At 41.5% G+C, this 26,558-nt stretch overlaps 1 protein-coding gene across 4 annotated transcripts in view; it reads left to right on the plus strand.

The window, feature by feature from the left end:
* Positions 1-3,554: 3,554 nt before the first annotated feature.
* The window catches only part of LOC143986886 (protocadherin-11 X-linked-like), a 2,116,396-nt gene continuing 2,093,392 nt past the window's right edge, over positions 3,555-26,558 (plus strand). For all 4 annotated transcript variants that reach the window (XM_077485295.1, XM_077485303.1, XM_077485311.1 and 1 more), the window contains exon 1: positions 3,555-4,172. The gene's annotated coding sequence lies outside the window, so the exon portion shown is untranslated. The remainder of the gene's footprint in view (positions 4,173-26,558) is intronic.

Genomic DNA, 26,558 nt, shown 5'->3' on the forward strand with positions numbered 1-26,558 from the left:
CTTCCCCCATTTATTGTCACAGTCATCCGCGACTCAGCGCACAGGTTGGCACTGGATGGATATGAGCCCCACACACACACACACACACACACACACACACACACACACACACACACACACACACACACACCAGCTAAAACAATCCCTCTGTAACGTACAACCCAAAATGAAACACTGACTGATTACTCATTGCTGTTCAGTTTCTCCATACACAGTCGATCGCCTTCCCTCATTAGTTGTCACGGTCGTCCACGAGTCAGACGCAAGTCAGCGCTGGACCAATACGAGCCCCCCCCCACACACACACACACCCCATATCACCCCTTTGCTATGTAAAACCAACGATGAAATACAGGCAGATCACATGCCGCTGTTGAGTTCCCCCATACGCGTTCGTCCAAGATTCAGACGCAAGTCAGCGCTGGATCGATTACGAGTCCCCCCCCACCCTGCTTCAGATGAAATAGTCCCTCTGTGATATAAAACCCATGATGAAATGCAGGCTGACTACTCATCGCTGTTCAGTTTCTCCATATACAGTCAATCGCCTTCCCACATTACTTGTCACGATCGTTTGCGACTCAGGCGCAAGTCAGAGCTGGACCGATACGAGCCCCCCCCCCCAACACACACACCCACATCAGATGAAATAATTCCTCTGCAGTGTAAAACCCACAATGAAATACAGGCTGACTACTCATCGCTGTCCAGCTTCACCATACACATTCAATCGCCTTCCCATGTTAGTTGTCACGATCGTTCGCAAACTCAGGCGCAAGTCAGCTCTGAATCGATATGAGCCCCTCCCCCCACCCCACTTCAGATGAAATAATCCCTCTGCAATGGAAAACCCATGATGAAATGCAGGCTGACTACTCATCGCTGTTCAGTTTCTCCATACACAGTCAATCGCCTTCCCACGTTAGTTGTCACGATCGTTCGCAACTCAGATAAAAGTCAGCTCTGGACCGATATGAGCCCCCCCACCTTACACACACATATCAGATGAAATAATCCCTCTGCAATGTAAAACCCACAATGAAATACAGGCTGACTACTCATCGCTGTCCAGCTTCTCCATACACAGTCAATCGCCTTCCCACGTTAGTTGTCACGATTGTTCGCAAACTCAGGCGCAAGTCAGCTCTGGATCGATATGAGCCCCCCCCCCCCCCACACATAGGATGAAATAATCCCTCTGCAATGTAAAACCCACAATGAAATACAGGCTGACTACTCATCGCTGTGCAGCTTCTCCATACACAGTCAATCGCCTTCCCACATTTGTTGTCACGATCGATCGCGACTCAGACGCAAGTCAGCCCTGGATCGATATGAGCCTCCCCCCCCCCACACACATCAGATGAAATAATCCCTCTGCAGTGTAAAACCCATGATGAAATACAGGCTGACTACTCATCGCTGTTCAGCTTCTCCATACACAGTCAATCGCCTTCCCACATTTGTTGTCACGATCGATCGTGACTCAGACGCAAGTCAGCCCTGGATCGATATGAGCCTCCCCCCCCCCCCCACACACATCAGATGAAATAATCCTTCTGCAGTGTAAAACCCATGATGAAATACAGGCTGACTACTCATCGCTGTTCAACTTCACCATACACAGTCAATCGCCATCCCACGTTAGTTGTCACGATCGTTCGCGACTCAGATAAAAGTCAGTTCTGGACCGATACGAGCGTCTACAAATAAAGAATTAAAAAAGTAACATGAAAGCAATGTTTACAAACAAGGACTTAAAAAGATATATAAAAGAAGCAATGGAGGTTATTTACGAAAGGCAAATCCACTTTGCACTGCAAGTGCACTTGGAAGGGCAGTCGCTCTAAATCCAAGGGGTAGATCTGAAATGAGGGAAGCTCTGTGATTTTATTATCCAATCATGTGCAAGCTAAAATGCTGTTTCCCCCCCCCCCCCCCCCTTGCATCTCCCCCTGGGATCTACAGCGACTGAACTTCCAAGTGCACTTTCAGTGCAAAGTGGGAATTTTCCTTTAGTAAATAACCCCCAATGTCTACAAATAAAGAATAAAAAAATTAACATGAAAGACATGTTTACAAACAAGGAATAAAAAAGATATATAAAAGAAACAATGTCTACAAATAAAGAATAAAAAGTAACACGAAAGACATGTTTACTAAAAGGAATAAAAAGATATATAAAAGAAACAAAGTTTCCAAATAAGGAATAAAAAGTAACATGAAAGACATATTTACAAACAAGGAATAAAAAGATATCTAAAACAAGCAAGGGGTTTATATACTAAAGCCAATCACTTTGCACTACAAGTGCTCTTGGAATTACAATCACTGTAGATCCGAGGGGGGGCATGCAAGGAAAAAAAATTAAATAAAAATCAGCATTTTAGCTTGCACATGATTGGATGATAAAATCAGCAGAGCTTCCCCTCATTTCAGATCTTCCACTCGGATCCACAAGCGACTGCACTTCCAAGTGCACTTGTAGTGCAAAGTGGATTTGCCTTTAGTAAAATAACCCCCAAAGTTTGCAAATAAGGAATAAAAAAAGATACATGAAAGAAATGTTTACAAATAAGGAATAAAAAGAAAAATACATTTACACATAAGGAAATAAAATAAAAAATAAAAAGACAAAAAAATAGAAAGAAACAATGCTTACAAATAAGAAATAAAAATAAATAAATAAATTAATTAATTAATTAATAAGAAATAAAAAATAAAAAAAAAAAGAAATGCTTACAAATAGGCAAATAAAAATAAAAGAAACAGCTTACAAATAAGAAAAAATAAAAAAATAATAAAAAAAGAAATAAATGTTTACAAATAAGGAATAAAAGAAAATGCATTTACACATAAGGAAATAAAAATATAAAAAAAAAATAAAATTAAAAAAAAAAAAAAAGAAAATAATGCTTACAAATAAGAAATAAGAAATAAAAATTAATTAATAAATAATAAATAAAAAATAAATAAAAAAAAGATGAAATGCTTACAAATGAGGAAATAATAAAAAAAAAAGAAGAAACAATGCTTACAAATAAGGAAATAATAATTAAAAAAAGAAACAATGCTTACAAATAAGGAAATAATAATAAAAAAAAAAAAAGAAACAATGCTTACAAAATAAGAAAAATAAAAAAAAAGAAACCCAGGAAAGACACAGGAAGATTATCTATGAGAACAAAAGGGAAATGCCAAGAAATAAACAAAATAGTTACAAAAAATGGAAACATAGGAATGCAAAGAACACTGTACAATGTAACTATAGCCCAGATAGATCCAGCAAGCCATCCTAATGCTTGCAGAACAAAGGAGGGGGGGAACAAAATCCAAATGTGAAGAGCTGGATGGATGCTGCAGTTGTTGATTTGCAGCGAGTGGACTGATGGTGGAGGCATTCAGCAAGACCTTTAAGAGCAAGAGAGAGAGAGAGAGAGGAGAGAGAGAGAGAGAGAGAGAGAGAGAGAGAGAGAGAGGACTATCTGGGAAAGGTTCCATCATTTGCATGCCAGGCCCCTCCCTCCTTGGTGATGTCAGTAAGAGAGGGATGCTGGCAGGACCATTGCTGTAAGCAGACAGCAGTCAGTGCATGTATAGTCTGAGGTCTGCACTAGACACACATAGAGAGAAGGGGAGAGAGATACTGTCACTGCACAGAGAAGAAGCTGCACTGCCATGACCACCCCATCTCTGGTGACCTGAGCCTGGCTCCTGTCCCCAAGGAGGTGCCTTCCTCTACTCATCTCTCCTCTCTGTGCCAAAAAAGGGAAGAGATCCGAGCCATCATCATCCTCCCAACTTGTTAGCAAGCCTTGGGAAGATCCAAGCCAGCACCTGCACCTGGGTTTGTGGAATAGCAGATATCTGACAGCCTGGGCTGTAGGCAATTGACAGACTCTTTGAACTTTGGATGCACACTGTTTAAGCAAAAGAAAACAGAAGAGGAGAATTCAGTTTTTGCATTTTTTTTTTCTTTTGGTAATTGTATTCCTTCTTCTCTCTTGCTTTGCTGGCTGCTGTGGACTTGCATGGAATGAGCAAGGAGCTGCTGAATGAAGGGATAAGCTTTGAATGGTTCAACTTGCCAGCGGTGTGACTGTCACTCTCCAGATGATGCTGTGGAGTTACTGCAGAGCTGTGCCACGATTTGCACCTTGCAGGATTTGAAGGTAAGAGGACAGATGTTAAAAATTGTAGGGGGGGGGGGGCTGAGACCCCCCCCCCCTCTTTAGGAGATGCAATATTTGGGTTTTTACAGACAGACTCTTATGCATGAATTAGGATTTGGGCAAGTTACAAGTGCTGCTTACAAAGTGATGCTTGCTTTTCTTTTTTTAGTAGGTGCTATGGGTGAGCAGCATTTGGCATTTTTTTTTGCAATTGCTCTTTTTTTGTGTTTTCACACTGAAGGTGTTTGACTGCTGCATTGATGTCAGGTGGATAAAAGATGTTTTCGCACCTCTACTTAAATGTAGCCCCATCCTCTCCCCCTCCAGCTGAACAGCTGTGCGCTGCCTCTATGCAGTGGTGCCTGCTGCACAGGGATGTGCAGAATGTATTCTTCTACCTGTCCTTCCAGGCACAGGTAAGGGGGGGGGGGGGGGGTGCTGGCCATTTGCAACTTCATTTTTTTTTTTATGTTTTGCATTTTACAGAGTGCTGGAGCATTTGCAAGCTGTGAGATGGAAATATAGTGGTGCTGATGGGGGTGGAGGATTGGGGGTGGGGGTGGGGGGGTGAGTGGGGTTGCAGCGTAGGGCTGCAGTTGTAGGATGGACAGGAAAAGGGGGCTCTTGGCTGCAGTAGTGAGAGGTGATGAGAGGGGGGTAGAGCGCCCTGTGTAGAAAGGGTAATAGGAATCATCAAGCGAATGGGGGGGGGGGGGGGAGATGCAAAAGCAACTGGTAGTAAGGTATGGATGGCAGGGGGTTGTCTACTGCATTTTGTGAACACATCCTGAGCATTCCATAGATGTGGTGGGTCTAGACTACGGATAGGGTTAACATCTAGTCATCTATGCTGCTGAGCAATCTATAGCTAGAGTGGATGTGGAATATATATATATATATATATATATATATATATATATATGGGGTAAAGGTTTTATCCATCCATTTCTGAGCACCCCATAGATGTGGTGGGTTTGGACTATATATATGGGGTTAAGGTTTTTAGGTTTTAGTCATCCATTTCTGAGCATCCCATAAATGTGGTGGGTTTAGACTATGGATAGAATTAAGGATCTATCCTGAGTATTCCATAGGTGTGGTGGATTTGGACTATGTATGGGGTTAATGATCAATCCTGAGCATTCCAAAGATGTGGTGGGTTTAAACTATATAATATATATATCTATATATATATATATATATATATATATATATATATGGGGTTAAGGTTCTACCCATCCACCCTGAGCATCCCAAGGATGTGGTGGGTTTAGACTATGGATAGGGTTAAGGATCTATCCTGAGTATTCCATAGTTGTGGTGGATTTGGATTACCTGTAGGGTTAATGATCCATTCTGAGCATTCCAAAGATGTGGTGGGTTTGAACTATGTATAGGGTTAAGGTTCTATCCATCCATTATGAGCATCCCGGAGATGTGGTGGGTTTAGACTATGGATAGGGTTAAGGATCTATCCTGCCTGAATATTCCATAGTTGTGGTGGATTTGGATGACCTGTAGGGTTAAAGGTCCATCCTGAGCATTTCAAAGATGTGGTGGGTTTGAACTATGTATAGAGGTTAAGGTTCTATCCATCCATCCTGAGCTTCCCATAGATGTGGTGGGTTTAGACTATGGGTAGTGTTAAGGATCCATCCTGACTATTCCATAGATGTGGCAGATTTGGACTATGTATAGGGTTAATAATCAATCCTGAGCATTCCATAGATGTGGTGGGTTTGGACAATGCATAAGATTAAGGTTCTATCCATCCATCCTGAGCATCCCATAGATGTGGTGGGTTTTGGCTATGGATAGGGTTAAGGATCTATCCTGAGTATTCCATAAATATGGTGGGTTTAGACTATGTATTGGGTTAAGGATCTATCCTGAGCATTCCATAGACATGGCAGGCTTAGTTTGTGTCAAGGGTTAATGATCAATCCTGAGCATTCCATAAATGTGGTGGGTTTAGACTATATATTGGGTTAGGGATCGATCCTGAGCATTCCATAGACGTGGCGGACTTAGTCTATGTATAGGGTTAATGATCAATCCTGAGTATTCCATACATGTGGTGGGTTTGGACTATGTACAGGGTTAAGGATCTATCCTGAGTATCCCATAGATGTCGAGGGTTTGGACTATAGGGTTAAGGTGCTATCCATCCATCCATCATGAGAATTCCATGGATGTGGTGGCTTTAGAATATGGATAGGGTTAAGGATCTATCCTCAGTATTCCATACATGTGGTGGGTTTGGACTATGTATTCGGTTAAGGTTCTATCCTGAGAATTCCATAGACGTGGTGGACTTGGTCTACGTATAGGGTTAATGATCAGTCCTGACCATTTCCGTAGATGTGGTGGACTTGGTCTACGTAAAGGGTTAATGATCAATCCTGAGCATTCCATAGATGTGGTGGACTTGGTCTACGTATAGGGTTAATGATCAATCCTGAGCATTCCATAGATGTGGTGGACTTGGTCTACGTTACAGGGTTTATGATCAATCCTGAGCATTCCATAGACGTGGTGGGTCTAGACTATGTGTAGGGTTAAGGATCCATGCATCCACCCTGAGCATTTTAATGGATGTGGTGGGTTTGGGCTATATATTGGGTTACAGTTCTATCCTGAGCATTTCATAGATGTGGTGGGCTTAGCCTATGTATAGGGTTAATGATCAATCCTTGAGCATTCCATGGATGTGGTGGGTTTGGGCTGTGTATTGGGTTAAGGATCTATCCCTCTACCCTGAGCATTCTATAGCTGCAGTGGGTTTAGACCTTGCATAGGGTTATCTATCTATCTATCTATCTATCTATCTATCTATCTATCTATCTATCTATCTATCTATCTATCTATCTATCTATCTTTAGGGTGCCTAGCTGCATGATTAATAGCCTATTGGATCCCCGTCCAGCAATAGGGAGAATTCTAATAAGCCCCTGCATTCTAAGCCTGTGCTGTATTGAACACGCCGAGTCGATTTGCAAGGAGTCCAGGCTATTGTAAAGCTGAACAGTTTGTTGTATATTTCAATGAACAGATCTCTCTATGACTGCTGAGCTCAGTCTTTCAGCACCAACACTGTATTATTATGTTGAGCAAGTAGAAAGCAAAAGTGAAAAAAAAAAAAAAAAAGAACTACCCAACCCCTGTGACACATTAACAGCCTCCAGAGCAAAAAAAAATAATAAAAAATCCCAGCAATCTGCTAATTTTATCTATAGCAGGTGTTTATTTTATTTAATTTTTTTCTCAATCAAGGATTCAAGGAATCGAAACTTAAAAAAATAAATAAAAATGTTATGGCTGAGAATTAAAAGCTCCTAGCGGTGCATTTCTGCTCTTGTGCCGTGTGATATTGATTAATGCCTCCGCTGTAGATATATTCAACGCACAAGTAGTGTCCGAGCAAAATCAATTTCAGAATAAAACGTTTGCCACACTTGTTTGAGGCTCACGTAACGCACATCGGTCCTCTGCATCAATCTCCAAGGGCGGCTTTAAATTTCCAACGTCTTAACAGAATCAGACTGACAAATATACGTCTTCCATGGGGCTCCAGGAGCCATAAAATATAAGAATGACTGCTTTAAATAGCGCAGGAACTATCTCTTGGTGTCACGAAACATCTATCTCCTTTTTTTTTTTTCTCCCCCATCTACAAGGTGCCCATAATTCTCCGCATTGGGCGCTCTACATTATTCATTGCGCCGAGTATTTGCACGTCACAAATTGGGTTTGGAATTATGATCCGTTCTTGGGGTGGGGAAAAAATAAATAAAAAATTGGCAGCATGCATTGAGGATCCCAAGATTTATGTCATTCCGCTCCCAAGTGCCAATTCCCAGAGCCGTCCTACCTAGCTAAACACATGGGGTGTTGGGAATTGGAAATTCACAGGTGTTTGGGTTGTTTAATGAGTCTAATCGCCAAAACCATGCTTTCATAAGTGCTTGGTGCCTCTGTAGAGTTGGAAATTGGGGGGGGGGGGGGGGTTGACTACTCGTTCATTGGCTCGGAGATCTAATTAGATTTAGAGAAAAATGGCAAACAGACATTTGGGACCCCCCCAATGTAAAAAAAAAAATGATTGAGCTTCTTTGTTCTGATAGAGGTGTTTAGTTGGTGGCTATGGTGTGTTGGTGGGATTGTAGCTCAACATGGCTTAGCCTATGTCTGAGACATCAGGTAGAACATTAATAAACTGGCAATGAAGCAGCTACAATGGTATTCATGTGTCTTGAATTTCATCCCTCTTGTCAACATGAACTCAATTTTCTGTAAGGCATCACAGCCCTCACCTGTCTTCCCCCAGATAGGCTCAGTGAGATGTTGAGGAAGACATCCTTGGTTGAAGTATAATTTATATGCAACATTGTGCTGTCTGTTCAGTGAAATTGGTTTTATGCTGCACAGCTTGTGCAGTTGTGGAGATCAAAGATCTGAGCCCATGCCGTTGTACTGAATTTGAATTCCACGTTGAGCCAAGTAATGAAGAAGTTCTTGGGTGAGACTTAATGCTATCTGTTCAAAAAAAAAAGAAAAAAAAAAAAAAAGCTTTCTCTGTGAAGATCTCAGTCATGCAACATGGCAGTGGTGGATCAGTCGTTGGCTGCAGCTGAGCGGAGCCGGTGGTGTGGTGGCCGTTGGAGGGACCATAAGAATCAGCCTGCTCTCCTGGCTAAGTGGCTGGAGACCTAAGATGGAGCTTGTGGTTCCTCCAGCTGGAGTGGCGTAAATGTCAAAAGAAGTCAAAGTCGATTTTGGGAGAAAATGACTAATGCAAAGGTCAACCGAGCTTTCCACGCCTGGGTCCCAGGCAACCACCACCCCTCTCCGACCAAAAATGTGTATTTGACAGCATCAGGGGCATTTTAGCACTGAGATGTTGAGAGGTTGCTCCTCAGCTGGGATTGAGTTTTCACACATGTTTTGCGAAATATAAAGATCTCAGGTTACCCTGAATGGCATAGAAGTATAGTATGGGTAGAAGGTCCAACAAGAAGGTATATGAGAAGTTTAGCAAGAACAGAAGTAACGTTATATTATAATTTATTTGGATTTCTAAGTGGATGCTTAGAAATCACTACCGGGAGATGCAAGTAAGAGAATTAGCAATACTTCTGGAATAAACACATATCCCAAGATCAATTTGATAGTGAGTCGTTTAAGCAGGCATGATGGACCTCTTTCAGGTTTTATTATTGCAAAGGTGATGGACAGTTGGACACCATTCAGTTCCAAGCATGTCATGGATGCTTGAAAATAACTACCAGGAGACGCAAAGAAAAAAACAAAATAGCAATACTTCTGTAATAAATACATATCATAAGATCAAGTTGGTAATGAGTAATATATGCAGGCATGATGGACCTCTTTTGTTTTTTGTAATGGGAAAGGCGATGGGCACCATTCAGTTCCCAAGAATGCAGTGGAATCTTGAAAACAATTACCAGGAGACGCAAAAAAAAAAAAAAAAATAGCAATACTTGTGGAATTAAAACATAACCTAAGATCAAGTTGGTAATGAGTAATATAACATGTAGACATGATGCACCCTCTTTCAGGTTTTATTATAGCAAAGGTGTTGGGCACCATTCAGTTCCATGCATGCAATGGATGCTTGGAAACAACTACTAGGAGATGCAAAAAAAAAAATAGCAATACGTATAGAATGTGTATATGTATATATATCACAAAATGTATACATATTCCAAGATCAAGATGAAAATGAGTAATATAAGCAGGTATAATAGACCTCTTTTTTTATTTTTTATTGGAAAAGTAATGGGCACCAGTCAGTTCCATGCATGTAATAGATGCTTGGAATTAACTACCAGGAGATGCAAATAAAGAAGTATATATATATAAATATAAATATATATATATATATATATATATATATATATATATATATATATATATATATATATGTATATATATATATATATATATATATATATATATATATATATATATAATATATATATATATATATATATATATATATATATATATATATATATATTATACACATAGTTACATAGTAAGGTTGAATAAAGACACCAGTCCATCCAGTTCAACCTGAGTGAGTGTCTACGATTGTCCCTATCCCTGTACATTGCACACTCACATCAGTCCCTACCCTCAAGGAGCCCACAATCCAAGGTCCCCATTCATAAACTAGGGCCAATTTTGGACAGAAGCCAGTTAACCTACCTGCATGTCTTTGGAGTGTATACACTTCTTTATTTGCATCTCCTTGTATATATATATATATATATATATATATATATATATATATATATATATATATATATAATTCTGGAATAAATACATATCCCAAGATCAAGTTGATAATAAGTAGGCTCGATGGACCTCTTTCAGGTTTTATTAATGCAAATATGATGGGCACCATTCCGTTCCAAGCATGCAGTGGATGCTTTGGAACAACTACCAGGAGTTGCAAATATAAAAAAAAAAAAAATGCAATTTATTATGGAATAAATACATATCGTAAGATCAATCATTCTGGCCTTTTTTTTTTTTTTATTGGAAAAGTGATGGACACCATTCACTTCCAAGCATGTAATAGATGCATAGAATCAACTACCAGGAGATAAAAAAATAAATTTAAAAAAATCAATATTTCTCGAATAAATACAGATCCAAAGATCAAGTTGATAATGAGTAACATAAGCAGAGAGGATGAACCTCTTTTGGGTTTTTTTAATTGGAAAAGTGATGTGACGTTCAATTCCAAGCATGTAATAGATGCATAGAATCAACTACCAGGAGATACAATAAATAAATAAATAAATAGTCAATATTTCTAGAATAAATACAGATCCAAAAATCAAGCTGATAATGAGTAATATATGCAGAGATGATGAACCTTTTTTTTTTTTATTCCAAAAGTTATGGACACCATTCAATCCCAAGCATGTAATTGATGCATAGACTCAACTACCAGGAGATAAAAAAATAAAAATTAAAAAAAAAAACAATATTTCTGTAATAAATACAGATCCAAAGATCAAGCTGATAATGAGTAATATATGCAGATATGATGAACCTCTTTTGGGTTTGTTTTTTTATTGGAAAAGTTATGGAGACCTTTTAGTTCCAAGCATATAATAAATGCATAGAATCAATTACCAGAAGATAAAAAATAAATAAAAAAAAACAATATTTCTGTAATAAATACAGATTCAAAGATCAATTTGATAATGAGTAACATAAGCAGAGATGATGAACATCTTTTGGGTTTTTTTTTTCTTTTATTGGAAAAGTGATGGACACCTTTCAGTTCTAAGCATGTAATAGATGCATAGAATCAACTACCAGGAGATACAATAAATGAATAATAATAATAATAATAATTAAATAATCAATATTTCTGGAATAAATACAGATCCCAAGATCAAGCTGATAATGAGTAATATATGCAGATATGATGAACCTCTTTTGTTTTTTTGTTTTTTATTGGAAAAGTTATGGAGACCTTTCAGTTCCAAGCATGTAATAAATGCATAGAATCAATTACCAAGAGATAAAAAAATAAAATAAAAAAAAAAACATTATTTCAGTAATAAATACAGATTCAAAGATCAATTTGATAATGAGTAACATAAGCAGAGATGATGAACATCTTTTGGGATTTTTTTTTCTTTTATTGGAAAAGTGATGGACACCTTTCAGTTCTAAGCATGTAATAGATGCATAGAATCAACTACCAGGAGATACAATAAATAAATAATAATAATAATAATAATCAATATTTCTGGAATAAATACAGATCCCAAGATAAAGTTGATAATTGAGTCATATAAGCAGGAATGAAGAACCTCTTTTTTTTTTTTTTATTGGAAATGCGATGGGCACCATTAAGCTCCCAAGCCTGCAGAGCAACGTAAAGGAGGTGTGATACTTCTTTGCTGCCGGCTTCAACATTTTGCCCATCATTCGGCACCTATTTTTTCTAAGCTGAGCCTCTTTTTGCTGCCATACACGATGTGGTCCTCCTGCCCCCCATTGGTTGATGGTAATCAGACGCTGAAAACTCAGACTGGGTGCTCAGTGGGATTTAAATGCACTTTGGTGATATGTTGGGAGATTTGAGTTGTTTTTTTACGACCCTTTATTTTATTTTATTTTTATTTTTTTTATTTTTTTTGTTTTTGTAAAGTAAATTAAAAAAAAAAGAATAAAAGCTATAGTTTTTAAAAAGAGTTTTTTTTTTATTATTATTATTTTTTCAATTACAGCCGACGAATTAAGTCCAGAACTTTTGCCGGAGAGGCCGTAAAAGCTTCTGCTTGCTTAGCTCCTTCAAAAGCTCCTCTGTTTGAGGATTTAAAACTGCCCTTGTAATTGTCTCTAATGTGTTATGCAGCAAATAAGAGGCGGATTAGCGAGGTATACGTTTTCAAACTAGGTCTCACGACTTTTTTTTTTTTGCATTTACTGCCTCCAGCACTTATGTAAAGATATTATTATTATCATATTTTAAAGGGCGGGGGTGGGGAGGAGGGGGAGGGGGGGCTTTAGATAGAAGATATCATGCCCTTAATGTACTGGCATATGTTATCATTTCCTCAAAAGCCTTTTTTTTTTTTTTTAATTGGCAGTTGAGCATTATCTTTTTCGATAAAAGCAAATTCTCGTTTTTATAGTTGTCACTCAGTCTCTTTTAGGACCTCCTAATTATGGATCACTATGGATGACAATCGAATTGAGGACGTTAAACTGGGGGGGGGATAAAAAAACAAAAAAACAAAAAACAAAAAAAAAAATGGCGTCACTCGTGATGTAAAAGTCGCGTTTTCTCCTTTTAGCCTCCTGTAGAAATTTTAGATGTTAGATGTCGGGAAGAAGTCCTAAGACAGCCCATGACGCCAGTTGACGCAAAAAGTTGATATGATGATTTCCTTTTCTTTTCTTTTTTTTGGGAACGCCAAGCGTGGTGAAACGCCACGGTATTTACAACACGCATTCCTCTTATATGTTTAAATAGACCCGTGCGTGTCTGTGTGTCTTCGGTTGCGTGGGTTGTTTTAAAAAAAAAAAAAAAAAGCAGACCGCGCACTGTCTCGGCGAGGGTCAAAGCGCGCCATGAGGTAGATTTACAAAACTGGAGCGCTCAGAAATCTGGTGCAGCTGTGCACGCCAATCAGCTTCTAACTTTGGCTTGTTCGATTTAAGCTTTGACAGTAAAACCTGGAAGCTGATTGGTTACTGTGCAGCACAGCGGCAGGGGCCCGGAGGGGCAGCTGCCCTGGGCACGGTGGTATCGTGTAAGGTGTGTGTGTGTGGGGGGCGGGGGTGCCACAAAGAGATTGGAGAGAGGATATTTATTTTGGAAGGAAGAATTTGGTGGCAGGGGTAAGTGTTATTTTAGGAGGGGATTCTGAGTTCTCCAGTTGTTGTTTTTTTTGGGGGGGGGGGGGGGTGCTTAAGAGTGGGGGATTTGTGTTGGGAGGGGGGAGAAAGATTTTGTGATAGGAAGGGGGGATTTGTGTTGGGTGGGAGGGAGAAAGATTTCTGCTAAGAGGGGCATTTGGGGAGGTGGTGTGTTCTGGGAGGGGGCTTTTGTACTAAGAGGGGTGAATTTTTTTTGGGGGGTAGGGGTGGCAGGGGTAAATGTTGTTTTAGGAGGGAATCCTGAGTTCTCCAGTTTTTTTTCTGGGGGGTGCTTAAGAGTGGGGGATTTGTGTTGAGAGGGGGAAGAAAATTTGTGATTGGAAGGGGGATTTGTGTTGGGTGGGAGGGAGAAAGATTTGTGCTAAGAGGGGCATTTGGGAGGGGGGGATGTGTTCTGGGAGGGGGATTTGAATTGGGTGGGGGGGAGATTTGTACTAGGAATGGTGACTCTTTTTTGGGGGGGGGTTAGCATTTGTATCTGGGGGATTTGGGAAATGGGGGAAAAAAAGATTTGTGCTGGGAGGGGATCTCAGCAAGGGGCCAGATTTGTGCTAAGAGAGGTATTGGAGGGTGTTCTGGGAGGGGGGATTTGAATTGGGTGGGGTAGATTTGTACTAGGAGGGGTGAATCTTTTTTTTGGGGGGGGGGCATGTGAGCTGGGGGATTTGGGGAATGGGGGAGAAAGGATTTGTGCTAGGAGTGGATCTCAGCAAGGGGGCAGATTTGTACTGGGAGGAGGGGGGGGGGGTTAATGGTATGGGGGGTGAGCATGCAGATTAGTGCTCAGTGTTTTTGTGGGGGGATTTTTGCTCATACATCTGGGGGGGTGGCATAGTTTGGCATGTTCACCTTGGGCTGTAGATGACCTTGTCCCCGCAGTGCACAGATGCACAAGATTGTGGCAGGGGTAAATGTTATTTTAGGAGGGGATTCTGAGCGCTCCAGTTTTTTCCTGGGGGGTGCTTAAGAGTGGGGATTTGTTTTGGGAGGGGGAGAAAGATTTGTGATAGGAAGGGGGATGTATGTTGGGAGGGAGAGAGAAAGATTTGTGCTAAGATGGGGATCTGGGGGGAATGTGTTCTGGGAGGGGGCTTTGACTTGAGTGAGGGGAAGATTTGTACTAGGAGGGGTAAAATTTTTTGTTGGGGGGGGCATTTGAGCTGGGGGATTTGGGGAATGGAGACGAGAAGAGTTGTGCTAAGATGAGGATTTGGGGGGAATGTGTTCTGGGAGGGCGGATTTGAATTGAGGGGGGGGGAGATTTGTACTGAGAGGGGTGAATATTTTTTTGGAGGGGGTATTTGAGCTGGGGGATTTTGGAAATGGGGGGAGATTTGTGCTAAGATGGGGGATTGGAGGGAATGTGTTCTGGGAGGAGGGATTTGATTTGGGGGGAAGATTTGGACTAGGGGAGTGAATAATTTTTTTGGAGGGGGCATTTGAGCTGGGGAATTTGGGGAATGGGAGGGGGATTTGAAATGGGGGGATTTGTACTAGGAGCGGTGAATATTTTTTTTTTCGGGGGGGGGGGGGGCATTTGAGCTGGGGGATTTGGGGAATGTGGTGAGATTTGTGCTAAAGATGGGGGATTGGGGGAATGGGGGGGAGAAAAGATTTGTGCTAAGAGGGGGATTGGGAGGGGGGATTTGAAATGGAGGGATTTGTACTAGGAGGGGTGAATCTTTTTTTTTTTGGGAGGGGGCACTTGAGCTGGGAGGTTTGAGAAATGGGGGGAGATTTGTGCTTAGATGGGAGATTGGGGGGGGAATGTGTTCTGGGAGGGGATTTGATTTGGGGGGGAAAGATTTGTACTAGGGGAGTGAATATTCTTTTTTTGGAGGGGCATTTGAGCTGGGGGAATTGGGTAAAGGGGGGAGAAAAAATTGGGGGATTTGAAATGGGGGGATTTGTACAAGGAGGGGTGAATCTTTTTTTTGGGGGGGGGGGGAATTTGAGTTGGAGGATTTGAGGAATGGGGGGAGATTTGTGCTAAGATTGAGGATTGGGGGGAATGTGTTCTGGGAGGGGGGATTTGAATTGGGGGGGAGATTTGTGCTAAGATTGAGGGGAATGTGTTCTGGGAGGGGGGATTTGAATTGGGGGGGGATTTGTACTAGGGGAGTGAACATTTTTTTTGGAGGGGGCATTTGAGCTGGGGGATTTGGGGAATGGGGGGGAGGATTTGTTCTAGGAGGGGTAATCTTTTTTTGGGGGGGGGAAGGGGGCATTTGAGCTGGGGGATTTAGGGAATGAGAAAAGATTTGTGCTGGGAGGGGATCTCATTAAGGGGGGCAGATTTGTACTGGGAGGAGGGAGGGTTAATGCCTAGGGGGGAACGCATTCAGCTTAGTGCTCAGTGTTTTTGTGGGGGGATTTTTGCTGACCCATAATGTGCATACATCTGGGGGTAGGATTGGGGGAGGGGGGGGGTGGGGGCAGTTTGGCATGTCCGCCTTGGGCTCTAGGTGACCTTGTCCGGGCACCGCACAGATGCACGAGATTTCGCTCACTCTCCAGTTTTAGTACATCAACCCCTATAGAACTATAGAACCTATTTTCCTCCCATAATTTTTTCTTTTTCTTTGGAGGCCTTTTGATCAAATGATAAATAGAACATCTAAGAGGACGTTTATGGTTGACATGAACTGAATCCGTCACGCTAGAAGCAGAGGGATGTTATTGTGTTTACCGCGCTGAAAAACCAAGAAGATTTCCAGGAAGAAGACTTTCCAGGTCTTATGGTTTTTCGAAAGCTTTTTTTCGAAACGCCTTGGGTTTTTCTTCTACTTTAACCGTATGAGCTCTTCAAGGCCAATCTTCAAAACCAAGCATTGTCCCCCCCCCGCCCCCGTATAACAATTGTCATCTGTCCATGCTAGTGTTCTGTAGCATTGACGATAACACTGTATGTTAAAGGTTCTGCAACATCCAAAACGACCCATGAATCACAGACCTTCAAAAGTCTTTGGGAAGGAGGAGGAGTGGGAGGAATGACTTAGAGGCAGCAACGGCTGCGCTCCCGACACCGGTATCAGTTAGTGGTTGCATCTTGGGCTTCAGGACTAAATGATTCTTATTAAATTGTAGAGTGCAGTAAACTTCATTTCAAGTAGGAGAAAACGCAGAAGTTCTCCCGGAAGTACGGATCAAACTGCCATCTCCGAGGAACCATGAAAACCTTGGAGGAGGTTTTAAAAAAATGATTACACAACAGAGTCTTTGTTCTCTAGGCATAACGCTTGTTTTACGAGAAGCATCTATTGGACTTTATGTGAAAAAGAAGAGAAAAAAAAAAGAAAAATAAAAAGCTATCGTTCTCATTAGCTGTCGTGATCATTTGAGTAAATAAAGTTTGTGTCTTGGTGCATGTGTATCCGTATTCCAGGGTCATCCTTGGGGACGCGTCTTCATATGTTCTACTCTTCCAACAGCTTAATGAGCAATTAGCCGTCGTGTATGCAGAACTGATAACTGGTGCGCAAAGCAGGCATCTAGCGGGAGATGTCAGCGTGGCACCCCCCCCCCCCCCCCAAAACCAAGATCTATGACCCTTTTTGATGTCCAGGCAGCCAAGATGATGTTGTTGAGCACAAATATTCAAATGCCTTTCTACTAGAGTTGCAATCACCGAGGTGCCTGACTGTTAACTGGTGGCGCGTTCTGAACGAATTTATCGGCCAATTAAGACCATCACATTGCCATGATAAAAGCTGAAAGTTGATTTTTTTTATTCATTTTTTTTTTTTTTTTAGTTCCAGTTCTGAAGTCAGGCTAATTCGGTGACCTTATTGAAGTTGAAATATGGAAGAGGCGGCTACTGGCAGTTTTGGTGGACAAGCTTATTATTGACTATTCAAGGTTCCTGCTGTTCGTAGTTAAGCAGATTGGTCGTCCAGGCACTTTATCTTAGCTGCAGGCAGTCCAGCGTGAAAGTTTTTGACTGCCTATCTACAGTCATTGCCATAACTTATAGGCCAAAGGTCTTCAAAAAAAAAAAAAATGGTTACACAAATATCCCAAGCATGCCCCGTCATGGTCCTTCTTCTGGCTGCAGATTCTACCCCAACTAGTCAATCTGCAGAGGTCTTTATATGGCAGAAAGAACAGTTTAGAAGGTATATCATTGGCTTTGATACTAATTTAAGGGCATCTTTAGCACTTATTTGCATTTTGTCACTTGGGCAAAAAAACGTCAGTTGTTGTCTTGCTCTGACCTTTAAAGTTACGGTATCGGAGAAGTGGTGGGTTGTGGTGTGGGAATACCAATAATCACCTGCTGATGCAAAGTAATGCAAAGCAATTCCACCTACTGATCTAAGCTTATGTTTGTCTGACGACCTTACTTAACTGACTACACCTGCTATGGTTTGCTTGGGCGATATGTGCAGTTGTGCACCAATTCTTGTTGATTCTCCAAAATGTTGGAGTGCGAAGACCTACCTAAAAGATCTATTGAATGTATATACGGGCCAAAGAGGCCCTATAAATATTTTGGTAGACTTAAAGATTATTATTATTACATACAGATGGTAATGTCGGTGACCTTAAAGAGGAAGTAAACCCTGATGGGTTTACTTCCTCTTTTTTTCCCTGCAAAGGTAAAGCATAATGGACTACTATGCATCGCATAGTAGCTCATTATGTGTCACTTACCTGACACAGGAGCCAGCGAAGTCGCCGCTGATCCCTGTAGTCCGCCGCGTCCATCTTGCTGGTGGCGTCTCGCAGCTCCGACCAATGACAGCGGCGCAACCGCGATGACGTCACTCCCGCGCATGCGCACGGGAGTCGCGCCTCGCAGCTCCGTTGCTGTCATACGGCGAAGCCGCGATGACGTCACTCCCGCGCATGCGCACGGGAGTCGACAAATTTGGCAAATCCATTCTTGGATTTGCCGCATTTAGTGCGCCTGCGCGCCGCTGTCTACGGCGCATGCGCCGTAGACAGCGGTGCCCATTTTCGGGCAAATATCTCCTAAACCATATAGGTTTAGGAGATATTGCTTGGACCTACAGGTAAGCCTTAATCTAGGCTTACCTATAGGTCCAAGTTGTTTGGAAGGGTTTACTTCCCTTTTAATATCACAGCTGGTGGGTTGTTGGAATGTGGTTCCTCAGCTTATTAATTGGTCGGATAATACAAAATGAATACACACCAATAATTCAATCTAATTAGAGTCTGTAGGTCAAGCTTGTCCCTTGAATTTTATGAAGCTACAGTCACGGTGATGATCAAACTGGAATTAAATTAGATAAATTAGCTTAAGATTGAAAAGCCATTCAGTCCCCAGTCTAGGTGTTGGGAGGAACTCTTCACATGTTAAGGTACCCAACATTTAGTTGACAGCAATTCATAATTTTCCAAATTTTAGGCTCCAACTTGAATTAACTGGTTAGAGCAGTGATTCTCAACCAGGGTTCCGTGGAATCCTTGGGTTCCCATAGAGGTTGCTAGGGGTTCCTTCAGCATTGGGCAAGTTCTGCCTCTCAGATAAGTTTCCACTCACACCATTGATCTTTTTAGCTATCTGTAAGGAGGTAATTCTTCCCAATGACCACAAGTGTAAAGACCATTAATCCCACTGACCATCACACTAATGTATCATGAGTTGTAGATTTATAATTTTTAGCAGGGGTTCCCCGAGACCAGAGAACTATTTCAAGGGTTCCTCTGTGTTGAAAAGGTTGAGAAAGGCTGGGTTAGAAATATAAACATTGAGCCATTGGTTGGCTTGTGTACCGAGGTCTTCCATATCAATAGACTTTACTGGCTTAGCTGGTGACTAGTGTCAGAGTGGGAGTCACACTTATCAAGTAACCTAACCAGGTGTCATCCAGTTTTACAAGTTCTAAACTCAAGCCCATCAACAGACATAACCAAGGTTGGAGTCTTTGACGTGGTGGCTAGGAAGCTGACCGTGTTGAAGGGTAAGGTTATCTACCAAGCATACTAAGCCATTCCTATGAAAGTCTAAATTATTGACTTGATAGCTTTTTTTTTCTAGTTTTGGGTTTGAAGGTTCAACTTGATGTGTTTCTAATCGTCTTTGACTTTAATGGCTGAACTGCACGTTTGAGGTTCAGTCGACCAAGCGCCCATGTTGAATTCTTGATCAATGAGCTTATGGTACTCAGCAGACATAACCAAGATTTAAGTCTCTGACGTGGTGGCTAAGAAGCTGACTGTGCTGAAGGGTAAGCTTACGAGCATTCCAAGCCATTTATACAAAGGTCCCAATTATTGACTTGGTGGCTTTTTTCTAGTTTTGGGTTTTGAGGTTCAACTTGATGTGTTTCTACTCATCTTACAGTATGTATATTTGAATGGCTTAACTTCAGGTTTGAAGGTTGGTTGACCAAGTGCCCATGGTGAATTCTTGATCAATGATGCTATGCTACTTAATAGACAAAACCAAGATTTGAGTCTTTGACGTGGTGGCTAAGAAGCTGACCGTGTTGAAGGGAAAGATTGCCCACCGAGCATACTAAGACATTTATACAAAAAGAGCCCCAATTGTTTTCTTGATGACCTTTTTCTAACTTTGGGTTTTGGGTTTTGAGGTTCAACTTGATGTGTTTCTACTCATCTTACAATATGTATATTTGAATGGCTTAACTTCAGGTTTGAAGGTCAGTCGACCAAGTGCCCATACTGAATTCTTGATCAATGATGCTATACTACTCAACAGACAAAACCATGATCTGAGTCTTTGATGTGGTGAGATTATCTACTAAGCGTTCTAAGCCATTCATACGAAAGTCCCAATTATTGACTTGGTGGCTTTTTCCTAGTTTTGGGTTTTAAGGTTTAACTTGATGTGTTTCTAATCATCTTACAATATGAACATTTTATTGGCTGAACTTCAGGTTTGAGGGTCAGTCAACTAAGTGTCCATGCTGAATTCTTGATCAATGATGCTATGCTACTCAACAGACACAACCAAGATTTGAGTGTTTGACGTGGTGGCTAAGAAGCTGACCGTGTTGAAGGGAACGGTTATCCACCGAGCATACTAAGCCATTTGTACAAAAAGATCCCCAATTATTTTCTTGATGACCTTTTTCTAACTTTGTGTTTTAAGGTTCAGCTTGATGTGTTTCTAATCATCTTGCAATATTAAAATTTGAATGGCTTAACTTCAGGTTTGAGGGTCAGTCGACCAAACACCCATGCTGAATTCTCGATCAATGAGGTTATGCTACTCAATCCTTTGAAGTCAAAAGTTTTAATTAAGTTAAAGGCATGGAGTAGATAGCTGGCTACAAATGTGGGGTGGAACTTGGCATTCAGAAAAGTCAAACAGTTGACCTTATTATAGTTGCTGTAATTTAAATCGAGGGCTTGTTGGTTTTGAGTTAAATGATATGACTCCGGCAAACTAAATTGGAACCATTGAAGTGGTCACCCCTTAGTAGATCATGCTGGTCTGTCAATTTTCGACCTGGTGCCTAGTAGCAATTCTTAGGTTAAACTTGCCAGAAAACAATGCCGCTAGGTAATGCCAGGGCATATAATACCACCCTAATCGCTAAATCAATTACCAAACACGAGCCTACAGAAATAAGGTTCCGATTACCCAACTGAGCAGAACTTGCACTGTTGAGTATTGACTTTAAGATGTCCTAGGTATTACAATCCCGAGGGGTATTCTGAATGGCCAAAATTGTATGTATGGATACCGTAACTTTCAGTGTACACAGGAGCAGAATGTCCTTTATTTGGGCACATTGTTATTCTTTACCCGCTGCACTGAGATAAAAGTAACAGTGCACTAGATTTAGGCTTCCAGATGGAATATAATTTAACCTAGACAATGCTTTATTAGGCTGCAGAGATAAATGGACTGCATGCCTTTTAAATATTTGATCAAATGTTTACTCATTCCGATGACATGTCTGAATTCTCTGAGCTTCACACCAACTACTTATCGAATATAAAGTGTTTTTTTTTTCTTTCTTCCCCCTTGCTGCAGCATAACCATACATCAATACCAGTTACTAAATTAATCTCAGACCTTACATTACAGAGCTCGCTACTAAATCGCTTACCTCCAGGTGCTGCTAATTCTGGCCAAACCACAGCAGATGCCTTGATAGTACGGAAACTTAAGAACGCTGCACATAAATGACATCATTCACTGCTTTATGTAATATAGGTTGAATAGCAACAAAGTATGAATCTCTAAAAGGTTCTTTATCATATTTATATATATAAATATACATATATATATATATATATATATATATATATATATATATATATATATATATATATAGAGAGAGAGAGAGAGAGAGAGAGAGAGATATAAATATTTATGAGATATCTATCTATCTATCTATCTATCTATCTATCTATAGAGATATCTATCTATCTATATCTATATCTATATATATATATATATATCATTTTTATTTTATTTTTTATTTCTGTTGTAAAACATATTCCAAAAAATAAAAAGATGTCTCCGTAAATTTAAGCCATAATATATTCTGCTACATGTCCTTGGTAAAATAAAATCCCAGTAAGTGTATATTATTGATTGGTTTGCGTGGAATGTATAGCGTGTACAAACTATGGATATATATACTGGAATTATATATATATATATATATATATATATATATATATATATATATATATATATATATATATATATATATATATATATACTATTCCTTTAAGAATTACAACCTGTGCCCTTAGGATTCACCTGGAGATTCACCTGGGGACACCACACCACCACCAAATATCCACGCAATACAAATGTCGTTGCAAGTATTGTTTGTTCTATGTGTATGGATATGTGTCCTTTTTTTTAACCAACTTTTGTACAAATAAAATGTAAAAAAAAAATGTATTATATACATTTGTATTATTTTCTGAATACCCAGATAGTCCATTTGCTATATGCTGAGGGCTTAGTGAGGGTAACCCCTGGCTATACCAATATTATACTAGTGATCAGCGACTTATAATGGAACTGTGATAGTGTGTGTGTGTGTGTGGGGGGGGGGGGGGGGGCAATCTGACACTAACTGACACTGGATGGGAACTGACTAATTGACACTGACATCCCCAGTGACACCCCAGTGACACTAATACAGTGATAATACTATACTCTGTCACTGTACTATTGACACTGGCTGAGAAGGGGGTTAACATTTCGGAGTAATCGAGGGGTTAAATGTGTGCCTAACAATGTGTAAAGTGCGTGTTATGTGCTGTTTTTTTTTTTCACTAAAAATCTCTTTGTTTCTTTTCGCTGCTTTGCAGGGAGAAGAAACAAAGAGATTGTTCCCTCTGTACAGAGCTCTGTGTTGATCCTCAACACAGAGCTCTGGACTGTGATTAGACACAGCCAATCAGCAGGTCCTGGCCAGGAATCATTGGCCGGTACCTGCTGACGAAATCAGTCAGCAGGCTAGGGCGAGAAGATGCCAACAATGTACAGGTACACCCAGTAGTGGGGTGCATCCCCCAACACCCTGGTCGATCAGAGCTTCGTTCGCTCGCTCATTGCCCGCCAGGCCCCCCTGCCAACCCCACACTTACCTTCATCCTTTCGTCTCTCTCCCTGAGTCTCAGACCCAAGTCCCGGACCCGAGTCCCGGACCCGAGTCCCGGCGGTCTCCTCCCAGGCCAATCAGAAGTCCTGGAATCCAGCCAATGGGGTCTTCGGACCCCCAGCCAATTGGGTATCAGGACCCGCTTCCTGGTTGGCTGGGAGGAGAAACAGAAAGACATTAGAGAATATTAATTTGCTAATATCACTGGCTGAGAAGGGGTTAACATTTCGGGGTAATCAAGGGGTTAAATGTGTGCCTAACAATGTGTAAAGTGTGTATTATGTGCTGTTTTTTTTTTTTTTTACTAAAAATCTCTTTGTTTCTTTTCGCTGCTTTGCAAGGAGAAGAAACAAAGAGATTGCGCCCCCAGCCCACCCTTTTTTTGAAGCCAATTAGAGCCTCAGACTCTAATCATGTGCTTCCAAAAAAAAAAATTGGAATTTATGCACCCGGCACCCTGTATGGAGATTAGGGGCCGGGAGCATGGATGGGGGGGGGGGGGGGGTGGTGCCCATGCTGCCACTGGGTGCACCGCCGTGCCTGCAGGAGCTGCCCGTCTGCAGTACAATGCAGGCAGGCAGTCCTAAAGAGATTAAATACGTTTATCAGAAGTTTTGTACCGGTGATTATATTCTCTAACTGTGCCACATCCTCATAGTCTAGACCAGTGCTTTGGAACTACATTTCCCATGATGCTCATGCACTCTGCAGTGTGGTGGAGCATCATGGGAAATGTAGTTCCAAAACACCTGGTTTGCCGAGTTTCGTCATCAATGGTCTAGACCAAAATAAATACAAATACCTTTTAACCTCCTCGCGCCCGCCCTATAGCCGAATTACGGCCGTAGAGCAGGCGCGTTCGTTCGGGCGGTCGTCCCTGGACGGCCTGATGTTTACTTCCGCAATGCGCGCCGCCGCGGGCGCGCATCGCGGAAGTTCTGTGTTCGCCGTGTCCCCCGGGGACAGGCAAACACAGATCGCTGTAAACGGCCAATCACAGCGGCCGTTTACAGCGTGATCGGCGTGTCCAATGGGAGATGATCTCATATGTAAACATATGAGATCATCTCGCAGCGCCGCTCTCCTTCCTCGCACAGACAGTGCGAGAGGGGAGAGATGAACGGCTGCAGCGGCAGCCGTTCTGATTCTGGAAAAAAAAAAATTAAAAAAATGAAATAAAAAGTGCCATCCGCCCCCAGCAGTGCCATCCGCCCCCAGCAGTGCCATCCGCCCCCAGCAGTGCTATCTGCCCCAGTGCCATCCACCCCAGTGCTACCTGCCCCCAGTGCCATCCACCCCAGTGCTACCTGCCCCCAGTGCCATCCACCCCAGTGCTACCTGCCCCTAGTGCCATCCACCCCAGTGCTACCTGCCCCTAGTGCCATCCACCCCAGTGCTACCTGCCCCCAGTGCCATCCACCCCAGTGCTACCTGCCCCCAGTGCCATCCACCCCAGTGCTACCTGCCCCCAGTGCCATCCACCCCAGTGCCACCTGCCGTCAGTGCCACCTGCCCCCAGTGCCACCTGCCCCCAGTGCCACCTGCCCCCAGTGCCACCTGCCGTCAGTGCCACCTGCCGTCAGTGCCACGTGTCATCAGTGCCACATAGTGCCATCTGTCATCAGTGCCACGTATCAGTGCCATTTGTCATCAGTGCCACCTGTCAGTGTCATGTGCCATCTGTTGTCAGTGTCACGTGTCATCAATGCCACTTATCAGTGCCATCTGTCATCAGTGTCACGCGTCATCGGTGCCATGTATTAGTGCCATCTGTCATCGGTGGCACATATTAGGGCCACGTATTAGTGCCATCTGTCATCGGTGCCACGTTTCAGTGCCACGTGTCATCAGTGCCACGTATTAGTGCCACGTGTCATCAGTGCCACGTATAAGTGCCACGCGTCATCAGTGCCACATATTAGTGCCATCTGTCATCAGTGCCACATATTAGTGCCATCTGTCATCAGTGCCACCTGTCATCATTGCCACGTATCAGTGCCATCTGTCATCAGTGTCACGTGTCATTGTCCTGGTGCTTCAAAAGTGTAATAAATAGTCAACAAGTTAGATGTGTAACTTATGTTCCTAGAACACATGATGGCGCTACCTGCATGTTGGGCCTCTCTATGTGGCCAGGCTGTGAAAAAGTCCCACACATGTGGTATTGTAATACTCAGGAGGAGTAGCAGAATTTTTTGGGGGGTGTCATTTGTGGTATACACATGCCACGTGAGAGAAATAACCTATTACAATGACAATTTTGTGGAGAAAAAAAAAAAATGAAAAATCTTAATTTTGCAAAGAATTGTGGGAAAAAAATGACAACATCAAAAAGCTCACCATGCCTCTTACTAAATACCTTGGAATGTCTACTTTCCAAAAAGGGGTCATTTGGGGGGTATTTGTACTTTCCTGACTTGTTCGGGTCACAAGAAGCGAGATAGGCCACCAGTACATCAGATGTGATCAATTTTGTGCGATTCGCACCACAGCTTGTAGACTCTCTAACTTTCACAAAGACCAAATAATATCCACTAATTTGGGTTATTTTTACCAAAGACATGTAGCAGTATAAATTGTGACCAAAATTTATGAAGAAAAATTAATAATTTGCATAATTCTGTCACAGAAACAAAGAAATATGCGTTTTTTTAAAAAATTTTCGGTCTTTTTTCATTTATAGCGCAAAAAATAAAAACCCCAGAGGTGATCAAATACCACCAAAAGAAAGCTCTATTTGTGGGAAAAAAAGGACAAAAAATTCATTTGGGTACAGTGTTGCATGACTGAGTAATTGTCATTCAAATTGTGAGAGCACCGAAAGCTGAAAATTGGTCTGGGCAGGAAGGTGTTTAAGTGCCCTGTAAGCAAGTGGTTAAGGCACTAATTACATAACACGTTGGTTACAATAAAAAAGTAACCAACATGTTATGTAATTAGTGCCTTAAAAGTCATTCATTTTGGTCAAATACATTTATCAATTCGCTCAACTGTCGTTCCGGAGATCCCCCCATAGAGGCAACCACATTTTTGCCATTTGCCAAATGGTAGGTTTTGTAGGTTGACCTACAAAAAGGTCCTACAAAAAAAAGAAAAAGAAAATAGCTACAAAGAAATGCCCACAAATTTGAAAATAGCTACAAATTGAGAACTAGCTCGATTTATTATTTTTTTTGGATGATTTTGGTCTACCGTTGTAGGACGATTGTTAATAAAACATATTTTTTTTCGCATATAACATCTCAAGGAACCTTCGTTTGGCCCCAAAAATGGTGTAATATGAAGGATTTGCTGGTGTATGTGAGCGGCAAGTTTAACGAGACAACTGGGCCAATATTATGGTTGGTTTGGTTAAAAACAAAAAACCATGAAGAAAGAAAATTCT

The sequence above is a fragment of the Lithobates pipiens genome, unplaced genomic scaffold (genome assembly GCF_037356315.1).
Source record: "Lithobates pipiens isolate NorthernLeopardFrog02 unplaced genomic scaffold, aLitPip1_a1.2 Scaffold_1, whole genome shotgun sequence".
Lineage (NCBI taxonomy): Eukaryota > Metazoa > Chordata > Amphibia > Anura > Ranidae > Lithobates > Lithobates pipiens.